The sequence below is a fragment of the Camellia sinensis genome, chromosome 12, assembly GCF_055761805.1.
Source record: "Camellia sinensis isolate YWXY chromosome 12, ASM5576180v1, whole genome shotgun sequence".
Lineage (NCBI taxonomy): Eukaryota > Viridiplantae > Streptophyta > Magnoliopsida > Ericales > Theaceae > Camellia > Camellia sinensis.
In genome coordinates, this window is record NC_138972.1 from 36,249,987 (window position 1) to 36,271,308 (window position 21,322).

Here is a 21,322-nt window from a genome sequence, read left to right on the forward strand (position 1 = left end):
CATAAGCTTGGTGAAATTTTGGTGGTGTATTGATTTATTTTGATATTAAAGAAATTCTCAAAGACTTCCTTGGTGAGTAGATGTAGGTTCGGTGTGTCGAACCACTATAAATATCAGTGTTTGATTTTCTCTCCTTATCTCTTACTTTTATATTGATAATTATTGTTCTAATTCTTATTTTTAAAAATTTGAATATTGTGTTTATTATTTTTAATATTGTAAAATTATTTTTAATAATCCAATTCACCCCCTCTCTTGGGTTGCCTACCTGTGATAACAATTAGTAATAGAGTAGGGACTCTAGTTTTTGTGACTTAACTGTCTTAGAGTAGATTATGCCAACTCCTAGCTATTCTTTACCTGAGGAATAAGCATCCAATAGACCACCATTGTTTAGTGGTACCAACTTTGGCTATTGAAAAATTAGGATGACCATACATATATAATCTAACGATTATGAGTGCTGAAAAATTATTTGTAATGGTCCACAAATTCCTATTAAAATCGTAGATGGCCAAAAGATTCCAAAACCTAAATATGAGTAGACTAAATCTGATGCGAGAATCACTCAGGTCAACGTTAAAATCACAAATATGTTGTACTGTGCCTTAGATGCCAATGAGTTCAATAGAATTTCTACATGTAAGACTGCAAAATAAATTTGGAATAAACTCATAGTGACTCATAAAAGAACAGACCAGGTTAAAGAGTCTAAATTTAGCTTGCTAGTCCATAATTTTGAGCTTTTTAAAATGAAACGTGATGAAACCATTACTCAAATGTTTATGCGTTTTACTGATATTATAAATAGTTTAACATCTCTTGGTAAAATATATACTAATGCTGAAATTGTTGGAAAAGTGCTCAAGTCATTACCTAAGAGTTGGGAGACAAAAGTCATTGTCATCACAGAAGCCAATGACTTATCAAAGCTAAGTTTGGATGAACTAATAGGATCTCTTGTTACATATGAGCTCATTATGAAAGAAAGGGATGAAGAAGAAGACAACAAGAGAAAAAAAAAAGAAAAAAAGGAATAGCTTTCAAAACTATTGCTGCTTGTGAAGAGGAGGATGAAGAAAATTCAGAATTTGATGATGTAGAAATGACCTTCTTAACAAAAAGGTTTTAGAAATTTATCAAAAAGAATCAAGCAAGAAGAAGATTTTTCAAAATAGATTTTAACAGAGGAGAATACAGTAGAAAAGATTTTACAAAAAGAGAAAATAATAAAAAAAATTGAAATCACTTGTTATGAGTGTAACAAGCCCGGTCACATCAAGGCCAATTGTTCGGAAATCAAGAAACAGCACAAGAAAGACAAAAGAAGAGCCATGATTGCTGCATGGGGAGATAGCGACGAAAGTGATTCAGAAAATGACGACAGCGATAATGAAGTTGCTAACCTATGCCTAATGGCATTTGGATAAGATGAGATAAATAATGAGTCTTGTTCTTTTGATGAAATACAATCTACATTTGAAGAATTGCATGATGAATTTTGAAAACTTGGCATTAAAAATATTGCACTTAAAAAATTGCTTTCAAATTCAACAAAAGAAAATGAATCTTTATCTAATAAAATTAAAAAGTTACAAAAAGATTTTTTAACGATAAAAGAAGAAAATGAAATTTTGAAATCAAAAGAATCTCCTATTTTAAAAAAGGAACTAAATGATTTAAAATTGAAAATGATTCTTTAAAAAAAAAAATTTACTTTGAATGAAAATATAGAAGATTTGAAAAATAATCTTTCAAAATTTACTCATAGAAGAGACACTTTGGATAAAATTCTTAAAAGTTAAAATTGTATTTTTAGAAGAGTCAGAATTGGGTATAAACTTTTTTCAAAAGGAAAAACTTTCAAAAATGATTTTATTTATGCATCTTCTAGACACTCACATCTTAGGTGTCATTTTGTGGTAAAAAAATGTCATATTTCACCATCATGTCCTATTAAAAGAAATCATTTTGCTAAAATAAAAAGGATGTGGGTTCTTATAGATATTTCAACTCTGTCAAACTCTAACTTTTACAGACCACGGAAAATACAAGTATCAATAGAAAAATCAAATTTTTATAGGTATGTTTCAAGACAAAATGTAGTAACGACAGATGGTATCTCGACAGTGCATGCTCGAGGCACATGACCAAAAATAAAGTTATGTTTACCACACTTCAATCAAAGGATGGCGGATATATAACCTACGACGACAATAATAAAGGAAAAATCATTGGTGTATGTAGCATTGGTAAAAATCATTCTCCTGTTATAGAAAATATTTTACTTGTTGAAGGTTTAAAACATAACTTGCTTAGCATTAGTCAATTATGTAATAAAAGTGTTAGAGTTATTTTTGAAGAAACACACTACACAATTGAGAACACCAAAGATAATAAGATGTTGTTTGTAGGACATAGATATGAGAATGTATATGTGTTGATTTGCATAACTTGTCTTCTCATTTTGATATTAAATGTTTATCTACAATAAATGAAACTGGTTGGTTATGGCATAGAAGATTAGGACATGCTTATTTATATTTAATTTCAAAACTTTCAAAAACTGAGTTAGTCATTGGTTTACCTAAAATTAGTTTTGAAAAAGACAAACTTTGTGATGCATGCCAACTTGGAAAATAAACTAAAATTTCTTTTAAATCTAAAAATGTTGTTTCAACTACTAGACAGCTTCAACTTTTGCATATCGATTAATTCGGACCATCTAGAACATTAAGTTTAGGAGGAAAATCATATGCTCTTGTTTGTGTTTATGATTATACTAGATATACATGAGTATTATTATTAGCACACAAAAATGAAGCTTTTTCTAATTTCTCAAAAATATGTAAAAGAATTCAAAATGAAAAAAGTCTTAACATTTGTAGTGTTAGAAGTGATCAAGGTAGAGAGTTTGATAATTGATGATTTTATTGTATTTTGTGATGACCTAGGAATAGATCATAATTTATCAACCCCTAAGACTCCTCAACAAAATGGTGTAGTTGAAAGAAAAAATAGAACTCTTGAAGAAATGGTTCAGACTCTGCTTTGCGCGAGAATAATTTGCCTAGATATTTTTGGGCTAAAACTGTTAACACTGGATGCTATGTCGTAAATCGTGTCATGATTAGACCTACTCTTAAGAAAACCCCTTATGAACTTTGGAAAGGTAGAAAACCTAATATTAGCCACTTGCGTGCTTTTGGTTGTAAATGATTTGTATTAAATAACGATAAAGATAACTTAGGAAATTTTGATGCTAAATCGGATGAAGTTGTATTTCTTGATTATTCAAATTCTAATAAAGCTTATAAAGTATTCAATAAAAGAACTTTACTTGTTAAAGAATCTCTACACATTGCCTTTGATGAATCTATCAATATTGTTTCTAAGAATCTTGTAAGTGATAATACTACAGAAACACATCTAAGAAGAAATCATAATGAAAAATATTCAAGAAGAATATGCTCGTCCAGAAAATGAATCCAATCTACTAATGGAATAGAAGTATGCTCATGGCCACCCTAAAGACCTTATCATAGGTGATGTAGCGGAAGGTATAAAAACTCGTTCCTCTATTAGAAATGTTTGTGGTAACCTAGCATTTGTTTCACAAATTAAACCAAGTCGTTTTTAGAAGCTGAAAAAGATGAAAATTGGATTTTAGCTATACAAGAAGAATTAAATCAATTTGAAAGAAATGAAATTTGTTTTTGACCCATCGGCCCAAGGATCATCCAGTTATTGGTACAAAATGGGTTTTTCAAAATAAAATGGATGAATGCGGAGTTGTTACTAGAAATAAAGCTAGATTGGTAGCCCAAGGTTATAATCAAGAAGAAGACATTAATTTTGATGAAACTTTTGCATCGGTTGCTAGACTTGAAGCTATTAGAATGTTAATTGTTTTTGCATGTTTTAAAGATTTTAAGTTGTATCAAATGGATATTAAAAGTGCTTTCTTAAATGGGTATATTTCAAAAGAAGTTTATGTTGAACAACCTCTCGGTTTTGAAAATCATAAATACCCAGATCATGTTTTCAAACTTTCAAAAGATTTATATGGTTTAAAACAAGCTCCTAGAGCGTGGTATGAAAGATTAAGTAATTTTCTGCTTGACAAAGGTTTTTCTAGAGGAAAAATTGATACAACACTTTTTATAAAAACCAAAAAAGAGGATATGTAGTTATTCAAATTTATGTTGATGATATTATTTTTGGTGCTACTAAAGAAATTTCATGCAAAGAATTTGCTAAGGATATGCAGGGTGAATTCGAAATGAGTATGATGTGGGAGTTAAATTACTTCCTCCGATTGCAAATTAAACAAACCAAGGATGGGATCTATTTAAATCAAATGAAATATATCAAGGATCTACTCAAAAGATTTAAAATGGAATCATCAAAGCCTGCAGTGTAGCGACCCCGATTTTGACCCGTCTCTTTGTGGTGTTCCAGGCTTGGGTTGGTATGGTTTTGAACGGTGTTACGTATCTTAGTTCCATGTATTCCCCTTATTTTGGTTATTGGGTTGTAGCGGTGTGTTTGGAACAGGTAATGTCTTATGTTTGTATCGGGTTGTAGCGTATCTTTCATGTTTTGCCATTTCGTTGACTATGTCGGGGATCAACCTACACGGTCAGCTCGCGGGGGTCCAGGGGGCAGCGCCCCTTGGTGGGCGGGGACGAGGGGCAACGCCGCCGAAGAAAAAATGCAAAATGCATTCGAAGTTGTTTGTCCGCTCGAGCAACCATTTATGCACTCGAGTGGAGAATGTTTGGTTTCAGAAGTTTGACATGTCTGCAAAAGTACTGGGAAGGTGTATTTGATGCTCGAGCGGGGCTTTCCACGCTCGAGCGGACCATGTTATATCAGTTTGTGAATCTGATAATTCGGATCACTTTTGTATATCTCTCTCTCTCTAAAAACATTTCCTCTCTCTTTTCTCTACATTTCCTTTCGCCAAATTGGATCAAAATTTTGATTTCTCAATATTCACTAGAGTTTTGCCATAGGTTCTTCATCAAAGTTGGTTAACTTCTCGAGAGCTTCGTTGTGTGCGGTGAAGATCGAGTTTCAACACCGTTGATTTTGGGGGTTTCATCTTATTTCTTCTTCAGAACTTGAAGTAGGGATTTTCTTAGAGTTATATATATATTTTTGCAAGATCTAGATGGTTTTCGAAATCATCTTTTGATAGCTTTGAAAATTGATTGTTGATTCAAGAAGTTGAGCGATTTTGAAAGTGGGTTTGTCTCTTGTTCCTTTAAAATGATCTTATGGGTTTTGATCTTCGTTGATTGAAGAAAAGATAATTTTGAAAAGTTTTCTTTCAAAAGATTTGAGTTGTATAGTTTTGGTGAGAAAACCTAAAATTTGGGTTTTTTTTTTTTTAAAGAGACTGAAAATTCATGAATGATATTGTTATATTTATTTTGTGTGTCAAAATAAATAGATGTTTGGAAAATTTCTTATTTATATTTATATAAATTATGAATTTCAGGGAATATGAGAATTGTTGTTCATTTTGGAAATTATTGTTCAAAACATTAACATAGTCTTGAAATGACTAATTGTTGAGGATACTTGAGAAGAAAGAATTGTGTTATTTCTTGGATGATGAATTGGAATAAAAGTATTTATATTCATCTTGTGTTATTGGCATATCAATTCATTTAATTACATTAAACTTTGAAAGTTGATTTGAAAACTTGCATTGAGAAAAGAATGTTGAGAAACAAGTTTTCATGGAATGGTTTTGGGGTAAATACGTTGGTAAAGTCTTGATAGGTGGTGTAGATGATATTGAATAAGTTGGCCTGAGAGTCCGGGGTAAAAGACCGAAAACCCGCGCAGATAGGTATCGAGCCTTCCGGTTAATACCGGTAAAAATAACAAATTAGTAGTACTTGTATAGTCTACTTGCAGACACCGACCTAGGGTTACCAAAGTCGTATTTACTGATCTTGAAATGAATTGGCAAGTTTTAAAGAATTGAAATTGCATGACATCATTGAGCATGATGGTTTTCAAAGATGAAGATGTGATTTTCTTTCAAAAGGGCATAGCATGGTATGTGCATTTCATCTCTTGAGAGCTGTATAAAATGTATATACTTTGTTAAGGATTTCCTACTGGGCTTTATGCTCACCCTACGGGATTTTTGTGCAGGAAAAGATGTGGTGATGCCACCTAACTAAAGGTAAGGAATTGTGTGTTGAGAGTACGAGACTCTCATTTTGTTGTGACTCTGTGTGTAAGCCAAGGGCTGTATGTATGTGGGTTTGAATAACCGTTTTGTGTAACTAGGCGTAAGCCTTGGAAACTTGTAAACTCTTGGGAGTATTTATTTGTTTATTTATTTGTTGTTGGATTAATGTATTGTTGCATGAAGAACTAATGTATCTTGTAATGTAAGTTTGGAGATTTATATTACGTTTTTCTTGAAAGAGCCATGATTGTTGTATTATCATTTGGGCTAGAAATTTGGGGCGCTACATGCAGCAACTCCAACAAGCACATCAATAAAAATTGAAAAAGATGATAAAGGTAAAACAGTAGATGAAAAGAAATATCGAGGTATAATATGTTCCTTACTCTATCTTACTACAAGTAGACCCGACATAATGTTTAGTGTTTGTATGTGTGCATGTTTTCAATCTACACCTAAAGTGTCCCACATCACACCATTCAAACGTATTTTCAGATATCTTGTTGGTACTCCAAATTTGGGTTTATGGTATCCTAAAGGAATTACTTTTGAAATTTTTGGTTACTCAGATGCCAACTTTGTGGGATGTAGACTTGACAGAAAAAGTACTAGTGGCACTTGTCATTTTCATGGACACTCTCTCTCACTTCTTGGTTTTGCAAAAAACAAAACTCAGTGGCTTTGTCAACTGCTGAAGCAGAATATATTGCCGCCGCTGGTTGTTGTGCACAATTGTTTTGAATGAAGTAACAACTTCAAGATTTTGGACTTCACTATGATTATATTCTTATAAAATGTGACAACACAAGTGCCATTAACCTTTGAAAAAGTCCTATTCAACACTCATGCAATAAACACATTGAAATAAGGCATCATTTTCTAAGAGATCATGTACTCAAAGGTGACATTGAATTCGAATTTGTGCTTACATATAGCCAATTAGCTAACATATTTACCAAACCTCTTAATGAAAAACAATTTTGTTATATTAGAACTGAACATGGTATAATGAGTACTCCTGTATACTATTTATATTAAAAATAAATAAAATTTGATTTTTTTATATACTCTCTATCTCACCCACTCTATCTCTCACTTTACATTTTTTTCTTTCTCTCTCTCTCTATCTGATTCTCTCTCTCAATCTCACTCTTTGGTTCTCTCTCTCTCTCTCTCTGTCTCTCTCTCTCGCCCACTCTTCCTCACCACCATCATCCGACACCAACTCCGTCACCAACATCATCCGGAACATCATCCACCAACTCCATTATCACCATCATCCATCTAAATCTATCATCGATCTACCAAAATCCATCACAAATCTACACAAATCCGTCTTCGATCTACACAAAACCGTCTCCGATCTACCCAAAATACATCCCCAATCTTCTCCATCATTTCCAATCATCACCATCATCGTCGATATACATTGTCAAACTACACCGTCATCGCCGATCAAAATATTGAAATTGTTTTTTCAATTTGTAATATTTCTTGTATGGTTATATGTGCTAAAAATTCTTCTTTATGTCATAACAATTATTTCTATCTAGTATGCAAAAATTGGTTCCATTTGTATGTTTTCTTTTCATGCCAGTGCAGTTGGTGTAGTTGTATATGGTTGAATCTTAACGGCCCTCGGTATTATCAATTGGCAATCTATTATGTGATTTTTGTGCATTAATTCAAGGGGAGTTTTTATAGTATGTTATTTTATGCATTATATTTTTAATCTTTTATTTTGATGATGTCAAAGGGAGAGAAGAAATCTGATCCATATATAAATTTGTTTTTGACAAAAATTTGTTAGTAAAGGGAAGAAAAATATTATGATTGCTGTATTTATTCTTTTGAAATTTTGTGTCAAATTCATATATATATATATATATATTGCCATCATCAAAAAGTAAGGAGATTGTTAATCATATGGTTAAATTTTGATAAAATATTTTTGAAAAATTGTGGTTTTTTAATATACATATTTTATATGATCTGACACAAAATATTATTTGTTTAAAATATATGATGTATGATGCATTTGCGTTAAATATTTTTTAAATAGAAGTTACTGGGCTATATCTAATTTTACGAAAATATTTTGTAAAATTTTACTATTTACGTTTTGAAAAATCCGGCTGATCACTATTCATCTTTTGGCAAATTTCATATTGATTGGCTGTATTATTTTGACAAATTTAATGTTGATTGGTTGTATTTTTTTGACAAATATAATATTGGTGGGTTGTCATCTTTTGACAAATTTGATGGATTGTCTTCTTTTGACAAAATTGATATATACCCACTGGAGGTGGTAGGTTATTTTTATTGTAGTGTATTTAAAAGCTCTACTACATATACAAAAATTATAAAATAGGTATATATTTTAATATCTGATATAAATATTATTTAAAAGAGATTTTACTATGCATACAAATATTTTAATAGAAATTTTATTGTTCATTTAAATATTTTATTAGAAAAAGCACTGTGCATTCTTTGTTGTTTACGAAGAATTATTTTGAAACTTTACTCTTCCTATTCATTAGAAGTGATTTTGGCTATTAATTATAACCCTCAGCCTACACATTTTGAAAATGAGATTAGTGTCCGTGCTTTTCTCCACTGGTGTGTCTCCAACGGCTACATGTCTGAAAAGTTAGTCAAAAAGAGAAGCGTGTTAGAGGAGCATAAGCAGCGTGTAAGGGAGTGTCTCTCCTCACCCAACAGGTAGTATTTTTGGGTATAAATAGAAGTGTTTTGTGTGGAGAAAAGAAGAACTTGAAGAGAAAAAAATTTAGTGCACTCCAAAATTGTGATTGTATTTTTCACACTGTTCTTTCATTTTCAGATCTAAGTGTTATTTTTGTTCTTACACTTTCATATCTACTCTTTGTGAGAGAATTATTGTAAAAAAGGTTTGAAATACCTCTTATCTTTATTGATTATTCTGTGAGAGAAATTTTGTAAGGGTAAGGCATTTATTGTTGAATGAGGCTCAACAGACAAGAGTAAGACCTATGCAAAATCCACAAGCTTGGTGAAGTTTTGGTGTTGTATTGATTCATTTTAATAGTGACGAAATTCTTAAGGAGCTTCTTTGGGGAGTGGATGTAGGTCGGGCTTGTCGAACCACTATAAATCTCAGTATTTGATTTTCTCTCCTTATCTCTCTTACTTTTATATTGATAATTATTTTTCTATTTCTTATTTGTTAAAATTTGAATATTGTATTTATTATTTTTGATAATTTAAAATTATTTTTAATAACCCAATTCACCCTCCCTCTTAGGTTACCTACCTGGAATAACATTTACTAACCTTTTTCTCTTGGCATGGAACTTTAAACCTTTATGGTTGTTCCATATAGATTTCCTATTCTAACTCACCATTCAAAAAGGTTGTTTTAACATCCATTTGTTGTATCCCTAAATTATATAATGCTACAATCGCTATTAGCATGAGAATGGATGTTATTCTTGTCATCGGTGAATAAGTGTCAAAATAATCATGGCATTCCTTCTGTCTCTATCCCTTAACAACATGCCTTGCCTTGTCTTCGTCTATTGAACCATCTGTTTTTATTTTTTTTCTTGAATATCCACTTATATCCATGAGGTTTACAACCTGGTGGAAGATTTACTAGTTCCCAAGTATGATTCTGCAGAATGGATTCCATTTCACTATTCATAGCCCTTTTCCATAATGGAGCTTCAGGACCTGACATTGCATCCTTGAAGTTTTGAGGCTCATTTTCTAACAGGTATGTTAGAATATCTGGACCAAATGATTTAGATACCCTAGCCCTCTTGTTACGTCTAGGTTCATCTTCTTCATTATCATTTTGGTCTTCACTGCTATTTATATCAATAGCAAAAGTTCTTTTACTTGAACTTAAATTTTTAACTTTGGGAGTTTAAACTCTTCATCTTTCTTTCAAGGAAAGATATGTTCGAAGAACGACGCATTCCTTGACTTAATAATAATATTCACATGCATATCAGGATTTTCAAATCTATGAATAAGAAACCTGTACGCACTACTCTTATTCGTATAACTGATGAATACACAATCAACAGTTTTTGGTCCAATCTTAGTCATTTTAAGACTAGGGACTACCACCTTAGCCAAACACCCCACACTTTAAGATAATTGTAAATAGTTCATCGACTTTTCTACAATTCATAAGGTGTTTAATTGTTTTTCTTGTGATGTATCCTATTAAGGATAAAGTTGGCAGACAAAATCGTCTCCCCGCACTAGTTCTGAGGTAATCCTAAAGTAATTAACATGGCATTCATCATATTTTAAGAGTTCAAATCTTTCTCTCAGTAACTCTATTTGACTGAGGAGAATAGGGTGCAATGGTTTGGTGAATAACACCATGTTAAGAACAAAATTCTTCAAATGGTGTATCATACTCACATTCACTGTCACTCTTTACTACTATAATAGTCTTGCCAAGTTGATTTTCAACCTCAAGCTTATATTGCTTAAAAACTTCCAAAGCTTCATGTTTACTTCTCAATAAGTAAACATAGTAATATCGAATGAAATCATCAATAAAAGTAATAAAGTACTTTTTCCCTCCTCTAATTTGAATAAATTTCAAATCACAAATATCTATGTGAATTAAACTTAGAAGTTCAGTACTTATTTCTACTTATTGAATTATGCCTTAGTGAGTTTTGTCTTAACACAAATCTCACACTTATGATTAGGATCAAATTTCAAATTAGGTAAACATTCCAAAGAAACAAGTCTATGCAAAGAATTAAAATTAATATGTCCTAATCTACCATGCCATAAATAAGAAGACTCAACAATATAACTAGAAGATGTGTTTCTTATTATTAATAGTCAAATTTGGTACAAGAGTTAATACATTGAGTTTGAAAAGCCCATCGCTCCCTCGCCTCACATACATCCCACTCTTAGTGAATACAACTTTGTCAGATTCAAAGACTCACTTAAACCCATTCTTGATCAGTAATGACCCGAAAATCAGATTCTTACGAATGCCTGGCATATGGAGTACATTGTTGAGAGTGAGTTCTTTTTCCCGAAGTCATCTTAAGCACAACCTTTCCTTTGTCTTTTGACTGTAAAGGTTGAAGAGTTTCCTACAAAGAGTTATTCTCCATTTTCTACGACTTTGTAGGTCATGAACATTTTCTTGTCGACACAACCCCAGTGTCCACCCACCATTCCTTAGTGTTGTTCACTAAGTTCACCTCAAAAACTACAGCAGTGAGACTAATGTCTCCCACTCAATCAGAGATGTAGTCGACTTCGTCATGTGTGCTTGTGTTGGCCTCTTGCTCAAGCTTACATTTTCCTTGTGAATATGATAGTCCTTACCATGATGTCTGTCTTTGTCGCACACAAAGCACTTGCCTTTGAACTTCTTGTTGTCCTCACTTTGAAAGCCTTGGTTTGGACCTTTTCCATCATACTTCCTCTTTTTGTTGTTAGAACGAGATCCTTGTCCTTGTTCCACAACATCAGCTTTTGCTTGCATGATGTGACCACCAGATTTCTTCTCAAATCCACGATTGTCTTCCTCAATACGAAGCCACACAATTAGTTCCTTCAAATTCATCTCCTTGTATTTGTGCTTCAGGCAGTTTTTGAAATCTTTCCATGTTGGCGGTAATTTTTCAATTATCGCTGCGACTTGGAAGGATTCACTAAAAACCATTTCTTCTGCATGAATGTCATACAGGATCAGTTGGAGACCTTAAACTTGACTTATTACAGTCTTTGAGTCCATCATTTTAAAGTCAAGAAACTGACCGACGACAAATTTCTTTATGTCGGCGTCTTCTATCTTATACTTTAATTCCAAGGATTCCCACAATTCTTTTGTGGTCTTTTTAACACTATACACATTGTACAGTGTATTTTCCAATCCATTGAGGATGTAGTTCCAACACAGGAAATCCCTATGTTTCCATGCTTCCATGGCGGCAAAAACTTGCCGATCAGTTTCTCTTTTATTCAGTATTGGAGCAATTTCATGGGTAAAGCCAGCCAAGTTCAATGTTGTTAAGTAAACCATCATCTTTTGTTGCCACCTTTTGAACTTAGTTCCATTGAACTTTTCCAACTTCTCCCCATGGTTTACTGGTACTAACGGAGTTACCACTGACAATACTAGCATTATTGATGTAGTGATTGGGTTTGAAATTTCGATAAGAATAGTCTCAGTACTGTCCTTTTCAATTGCCATTATTTCTAATGAAATAAAAATGCAACAATAACAAATTAAAATTTATACAAATAAATTGTACACACCAAAACAAACATGATAAAATTTTGTAACAAAAGCCCAATAATAAACAATATATTACTACTTTTTATCAAAGGAAAAATTAAACAGCATATTACTACTATTTAATTTTTCAAAACAAGATATTACTTCTATATAAAATACAAAAGGAAATAACAAAATCTACTTTAAGATTGTTAGAACTCAGCAGTCCTCTGTGTAATGTGTGTGTATTTTAAATATATAAATAAAATAAACAAGTATATAATTCATAAAATAATTATGAAAAATTAAATTCTAAATTTAATGCTTACAGTGCTTTAAAATTGCAAAACTTTAAGTCGATACTTGTGTTGGACACAATCTCTTTAAAGTAGATTTCGCCCTCACTCCTGTGCTTCAAGATTTATTGGCATCCACTTTTTAGGATGTTACGACTATATCTTGGAAATATAGCACAACAATTCTAAGTCCGGTGAACCAAATCAGTGCTGAAACTCTTTCTTTCTCATTGACTCTTCCTAAAACTACTTGCAGATAATGCAGGACTAGAGGAGAGGGAAGAACAAGAGAAGAAAAAATGAAAATTGGAAAGAAATTGAATGAAAGTTGATGGAATGGTTGGCTTATTTATAGCCGCAATGGTGCCATTTCGGATGGACCTTCATGACTGTTCAGAATGGCCGGAAAGGTATGACTAGAAAAGCAACCGATTAGAAGTGAGGCGACTGAAAAATTCAAATTTGAATTTTGGCACAAAATCAGAAAGAAAACGAATATGAAATTTGAATTTTTCTACAAGAAATTTTAAAAAAATTCAAATGAATTCTGTTCAAAAAATATAGTATGGACCGACCTGACCCATATCCCACAACCGAGCCTAGCCCGGCTGGACGGTGGTGAGCGTGTAGTGAATTTGGGTCAAACCTACTTTGTCCATAACTCCTCTCCTTACAAAACTTGGAGCCCATTCCAAGTGTGTCCACTTAGAGTTTATATACTCATAAAAAACCTTAAGTCCTTCCTATGTGGGACAAGCAGCCCACTTCTATTTTCACAAAGCTCAAATGTGCGTTGAATTCTCATTCATTCAAAAATGGTTTTGAGTAACCAAATACACGATATTTTTCACTACGCGGCATTAAACATGAATCTACTTGGACCCATTAAAATTAACACTTGGGTCCCACCTTAATTAATGCTCAAAGATAGAAAAAAAAAATAACGTTTACAAAACCATTTTCCAACAGACATAAACCCACTATTAACTCACATGCAACCAGAATATAACTTGAATTTAATAACCATATGACCTTGAGTAATTCATTCTCATTTGTTAGATTAAAACTTAAATCTCTATATAATATATATACCTAATGAAGTGCAATCCTAAATTAATGATAAATCGACAGAAGTCAAGATTGGTAGATAGTAGTATTTTTGTGGCAAAAGTCAATATGAAAGAATCATAACAATGTAACTTTGGATGTGGCATAGTTGCAACATTATTATTATTATTATTATTATTATTATTATTATTATTATTATTATTAGTTTGCTATTGAATAGAAGATTGTTTTGCTTTTAAAATCTTATTGGATATTTAAATATTAATGAGTAACAATAGTTTAGATTAGATGTGTAATAGATTAGTGATGAATGATTTTAATTATTTTCATTGATATTGGCATATATATTATCATTGTATGCCAATATTTAAACAAGTTTTTCTTATGTATGTGATGGGAAACAAGTTTCTTTTTCCCCTTAAATATGTGGTACAATTTGCTTATAATTTGAAACATAAACTTTTGTTAATTGTATTACGTGTGTTGTGCTGGGGTTAACACGATTTGTAATCTACTCTCTCCATCCACTTTTAATATGGATTTGGGTATCTATTTACTCTTTTCTATGAGAGATGATTTAGATTATTATTCATTTCTTTGATTTTCTTTTTTATTTAATTTCCATTCCATTTGTTTTTCTTCTATGATCATCATGGATCTTCCATATTCTTGATGATTATAAAAGACTATCATCTCATCTTTTTCATGATGAGAATGGTGGATTCTTCTTATTTTACTTCTCTTTTTTTTATTAGTTGATTGTTTCTATAATCATCATGTAGTGTTTTGTATTGCTTGATGATTTTTGAAGCTAATCTACCTCTTCCTTGATTATCTTCATGATAGGGAGAGTGGATTTTATTCATTTCATTATTTGCTACTCTTTCTTTCATCCTTTCGTGATTGAGATTCTCTATCATGTTCATTATGAAATTTTCATGACTTAGATGGATTTAATTATCTCATTATTCATTATGATTGAGGATAAATTCATCATGTCTAGCTTCTAGTAGCATTCGAAGAGGATTAGTGTTTCTCTCTTGCATTCCTATACTTGAGAAGTACTTTGGTTCATTTTCTTTCCTACTATGTTATAGTTTCTCTTGATTGGTAGCTTGTTCATTTTCATTTGGTAACTTTGTTAGTATAGTTAACTTCCATTATTCTTGTCATTTTGCTTCCTTTTACTATAGATGCTTGTATATTCATCTCTCTCTCTCTATATATATATCCTTTATATTTGTAACTTTCTATATCTTGGCATCATATTTTCTTTATTCATCATTTTCTATGTTTTGCATTCATTTTTCATGCATAGAACTTGGCTCATTTTATCCATCATTTACTTATCTCTTGTGTGATTATGTACCCTATCACATGTTTTGAGATGGTTCATATATCATGTTAGTAGCCAAGTCTTTAGTTTAATTCTTGTGTATGTATTGCATTAGTTTCTTTAAATATAAGATCATGTATATTTTTCCAACCTTTTTCGCTTGGCTTGGTGTGGATGAGTACTAGGTGAGCTCCTTTCATATTTGCATATCGATTGTGCATGGTTTGCTTATTATGTCTAGCATTATACCATTGACTATTTTCTTTCTTGAGATATCTCTATAATTGCCGGTGGATGGAGGTTCTTTCACTTAAGTTTGGATCATCTTGATTTCTATGCTTGTGAGCTCATCTTTTCTTTAAGTTGCACATTTTCAAACTCTTTTCTAAAACGCATAAGATCAAAGAATTCCAAAGTAAGTGATTTTGTCTATACTTGTTTGCTTCACATAGTAATTTTAGTATTAATAATCGGAACATGAGTATATCTTGGTAATGAATCTCAAATCAAGAATTAATAAAGGCGATCTTTAATTAGGTCAGTGTGGGTACTCAATTTATGACCTTCTCCCGTCATACCTAAGTTCTTGAACCGAGACACTTTGGTTGTAACGAGCAATGACCTTTGGCCCAAGTCATGGGTTTCCTAGTTTTTCCAAAAGATTCAGTTGCGACTTTGAGTTTGGTGATATAGTCCATTTTTTATATTTCTTGTGATTAGCAAATTTTCTATGGATTTTCTAGATTTAAAAACTCATACTCGTGAAACCAGCTGGTTTAAAAAAAAAACCTCTCTCTCTCTCTGTCTCTCTCTCTCTCTCTCTCTAAAAAACCTCCTTCCCAGGCCTCACTTTGGGGCCGGCCGGCCGCCGCCGTTGGCTATGGACGTCGGCTGGCCCAGCTCTTTTATTGTGTTTGTTTGTTAGATTTCCGTTTAATAAACTTGATTTTCCCATTATTTTCCCACCGGTGATGTGCGGGTTGCCGTAGATTTGGCTTGGTTTTTTGGGGTGTTTTGGTGAACGTTTTGGTTGTTCAATGGGTCGGCAAAGAGGACGACCCAGATCTGGTTAGGTTGTTCACTCGGGCGCTTCTGTGCGAATGGAAGTTTGAGGGGTGTTCTCAATTCAGATCTACGAAGGTGTATGCCGTCCAGTTGTGTCTGTGGAAGATTTCATTCGAGCGCTTCTATGCGTATGGGAGTTTTGAGGGGTGAACGCCGTCCAGTTGTGTGGTGTGTTTTTGTTGTTTGGGTGGTTTCGACCATAGGTGTGGAGAATTGGAGATGGCAATGTTTCGACCATATGAGTGTGTGGGTGTGTTCGGATGCTTTGAGTGCTCGGTCGGTTCAGCAGCTTAGGTTGTAGCAGGTATGCTTGGAGATGGCGTGACTGGGCTAGACTGGGTGAGGTCATGGCTGGGCTTTGGAAGTGATTGCAGCAGGTTAGAAGAGGAGGGTGAAGCAAGAAGATGAGAGTAAATGGAGCAAAGGGGCAAAAGAGGATCGGTGTAGGAGGGAGGATAGGTCACGGGTGGTTGTTGACGGCAATGGAGCCTGTATGGAGGTAGAGTGCTTCAGTGTAGCTGTGTATCAGTCTGCAATGGAGGGAGCTGTTTGGGTCTCGGAGAAGAGGAGGCTGCAGCAAGAAGGAGGTTCGGTCACGGGTGGTTGTGTGTCCGGCAGTGGAGCTGTGTATCAGTGCATTTTAAATCTGCACTGGAGCTGTGTGTCTGGCAAGTTTGGTGGTTGAGTGTACCAGTGTAGCTGTGTATCAGGCGTGGGGCTCAAGAGTGGTTTATTTGGCTATGTAGCATGGGTGAATATCACAGGTTGTGGGTGTGCAGCACAGGTGGAAAGCACAGGTTGTGGGCGTGTAGCACACGTGGGTGCTGGGTGTTGTCAGGCGTGGTAGATAGCTTTAGTTTGAAAAATAGCAAGTAGGCGGGAAAGTTTTGGTGTTTGGTGTTGGGTTTTGATTTGAGTTGGTTTATGTGGGCAGATTTTGTGGGGTTTCTTGTATTTTTTTATAGTTAAGTCCTTCTTAACTTCTTTTTTTTTTTTTTTTTTTTTGGTTTTTCGTGAAAAAAAAAAATCGTGAGGCCGAGAGGTTGGTTGTATGGATGCGAGTAGCAGTAGTAGGGGTAATTTGTACTTTCCGAATCTCTCTCGATGCATGCCATCTTCCTGTACCTTTAATTTCATATTGTTAACGAAATTTTTACTTTGCCGATCAAAAAAAAAAAAAAACCAAACTGGGGGCATGAACTGTCGAGCACACTTAGATACCCTCTAGGAGATCCCATAGTTTGTCTAGCTCAACACAGACTTTATTGTATGTTGAGAGATTGTAATTTTTTTATTTTATTTTTTGTCCATAGATTGTATAAAACTTACAATAAGGTGGAGTGTCGTGTTCTATATTTTTTCTGCAATTAGATGCAAAATGCGTTTATAATCTATTGATAAAACATCATATAACTTTTTTCATAACGATCTTGGATTGTTAGGTTCTCTAAAAACCAATAACGTCATGAATAGGCATCGAAGTGTGAATGACATTTGAAAATTGCTTGCTTCCATAAGGCACGCTTTAATGACATTAGCTTTTTCAAGAAGTCCTTATTTTTCAACAACCTCTTAGAAGGAGGAGTACATTTTGCCATCAAAGGTTCACAAGTTTATGAAATTGGTAGCTTCTCTAATGTCTGTCAGAAGTACTCGTAAGAAATAATGTTCTCCTTCACAAGAATTAGCTGATACAAACCATTATTTGTTTTGAATATTTCAAACATAATGTTCATAGAATTCGTAATATATATTCTTAAAACTGAGTGTGCAATATATAGCCATTGTTGAGTGCGTAAGTTAATTCTGTTTGTAGCAAAATATTCAGTAAGCATTATTCTTAAAGCTCGCTAAGATTGTAGAACACATTGCAAATTATCTTGTTCTTTAAAGTTCATTAACTGCATGTATGACAGGTGTAAGTGGACTGCTAGAACTGTTGGTGAGATATCATTTGGTGATAATTTATGAATACGCCATGCCATTTCAAGTAGAGATCTCCAACAAACAAATCAAAAATTGCGCTAATTTCATCAACGACAGAGTCATCATCATTTGTGACAATGTGCAAAGCTACATGATCATGACATATGTATATATATATTTGTAAATATATTTGACTTCTTTTATTGTTGAGCAAAAAACAACATTTATGTGGCAGTTGAACTTGGCAAGTAAATATGGGTTGTAGGGAATGACCCATCTTTTATGAGAAGGCAGATTTGAATGTTATATATAATTGTTGAAGCTGACTGATCACCATTTTCTTTTGGGTTACAAGAACAACTCTTGGAGAGGTTTGACTAGAATTGACACACTATTTCCTTTTGTAGCGCATGAACAACTTTGTGAGAGGCAATTAAACCACTGAACAAATACTATTGCCTGGACAAATCGTCATTTGCAGGTGTCAGTTGTTAGTTTTTGGCATCTGTGTTTACTTCCGCAAGATGCAAGACCTGGTAACCAGTTTCGTACAACACATCCGTCTATAAAACAAAGGTGGTGCTCTATGACTTATGGAATATATGTAAGCCATATGGGATGTGTAGATAATTTTGCAAACGTATCATGTGTATAAGCCATATTTGGTTGGGTTTTTGCTTTTCTTTCTTCTTCTTCTTCTTCTTCTTCTTCTTCTTCTTCTTCTTCTTCTTCTTCTTCTTCTTCTTCTTCTTCTTCTTCTTCTTCTTCTTCTTCTTTTTTTATTGTATTTTTATTTTTATTTTTATATATTTTGCCTCTCATAGAATTGTTCAAAGGATAGACTTTATTCCTTGGTAATTCTCTTTTCACATTTATTTTTCTTAAAATTGATTCTCAAATGATGTAATTACCTTTTTAGAAAATTATCAATAAGTGTTATTTTGCTTAGAAATACATATCAAATTTCAATAAGTACAATTAAGTCATGTTTTTTATAAATTATTTTAAAAAATTAAAATACTTCATAATCATATATTTTTATTTCAAGTTTAGTCTCCTCATTAAAATATGAACAAAAAATTTCAATAAATAGTTTTAATTTATTTAACAATTTATAATAAAAATATCTTTAATTGAAGAAATTAAATAAATTTTCATAAACAAAAGTAAAGTATAAGTTTCATTAATTATTTTAGACATCAAGAAATATATAAATTCACAACGGTATTATTTTTCATAACTTTATTAATAGAATTATCTTTAGAATTGTTTACCATAATTTTTTTCATAGTTTCAAATGATAAAAAATAATGAATTAGATGCCATGGTGTTCGATCCAATTGTTACTTAATGTTTTTTTAAATATAATATTCATAATTTGTGCAATTACAAAACATATAACTTTCAAAAAATTAAAGTTATTTATGAAATTATTGTTCATATCAAATAAGAAGAATAAATTTACAATTATAGGAGACTGAACTTTTTGGGAACATTTATAAAAAATAGGACATAATTGTCCCAAATGAGACTTAACAATAATAATTTAAGACTTAATTATACACCACCATTCTACCTCATTACACCATTTTTCTAATTACACCTTCTCAAAAATCTTATTTTATCTCTTTACACATTTTTTTATTCCACACTAGTGGAGGTACACGTGCATTGCACGTGGTATTTTTTCTTTTTTCTTTTTTTATGTGCTTCTTTTTTCTTTCTTTTTTTGTTATTAGTTTTTATAATACTTTTTAGCTTTTTGTGATTTGCCTTTTTTATAATAGTTGCATTGGTCAAAATGCATGAGTGGGCATTGAATGTATAATAAATGAATAAAAATTAGCATAAACATTCCATGTATTATCCAATATTTTTATATTTATATTTATATTTATGTTTAAATATTAAAATTTTGAAAGTAGATTGAATCCAATCACATAAAATAATTGTAGTCCATATCACATTGTTGAACTTATTACTATTAAATATATAATACACGGTTATTTCACTTTTATTATGTATATGTATGTAAAAACCACTTGATAATTAAAAGGTGAAGAAATTATACACCCAACTAGCATTATATTATTATTATTATTATTATTATTATTATTATTATTATCAAATAAAATTAATAAAGGAAATTGAAAGATAAAGTATTTTTACAAAATTCATTCATTCTCTAGTTTGATCCTCTTTGCGATTCAATTTTGAAAATTTGTTATATTGCTATTTTTCATTCAATATTGATCTTCCTCTTTTTGTATTTCTTTTGCTACAATCTTTCATATTTGAATTTTGTTGCATGTTATAATGACACCATTGTCTACTTCAGCTCTATTTCTTTTAAGAATATTTTGATAATATCCAACCTCTCCTCTAGGAAATAATAGTGGGTATTGCAATGGATCGTAGCAACCATGATAGTGTCATACTCTATGTTTAGGCTCTGAATTTGAGTGAACTATAATATCACGTTCATGGGATACATTTGGGATGTTTTCTTCAATCTAAATTGCAGCCACCTGATTAGCTGATGGTGAGTTGTAAATCCTTTGATTTAACTTAACATCACTACTTATATGGATTTGAAAAGTATCTAAAGGAACATGTTCTAGTGTACGCAAAAATTGAGCATATGGATTTTCTGAAAGTACCTCAATTAGTTTACCTACAACAATGTTACAAAATGGTGCATCGTTTAATTTACTCAATCTATTCTAAAATTCATTGCCTATATCATAGACATACAACTAGAAGTAACAAGGATCCTTACCAGATAGAATCAAAGATAGCAAATCATGATAAATTTGACCTTATGCACGAAATGTAAAAATGCATCATCTAGAATTTGTCAATTCCTTGTCTAATTTGATGCCAAACGATATGAATGCAAAAATATTACTATATGATTGAATATGTCTACGAAATTTAACAGCCTCTACAGTTTGAAAAGTGAACAAGGTTCTTAGATATTTTGGAACTTCGGGGCTTACAAGAACTACTTCTCTGTTGTAACAATAATAGCGTGGAGGTTCATATTCAAGCCTTTTAGCCTTACAAAAGCTACAAGGTGTCATTTTACATAATTCATGTATCAGAGAACAAACAATTTGCAATGATGTGTTACCTATTTTTCATATTGTAGCTCGACTTTTTTG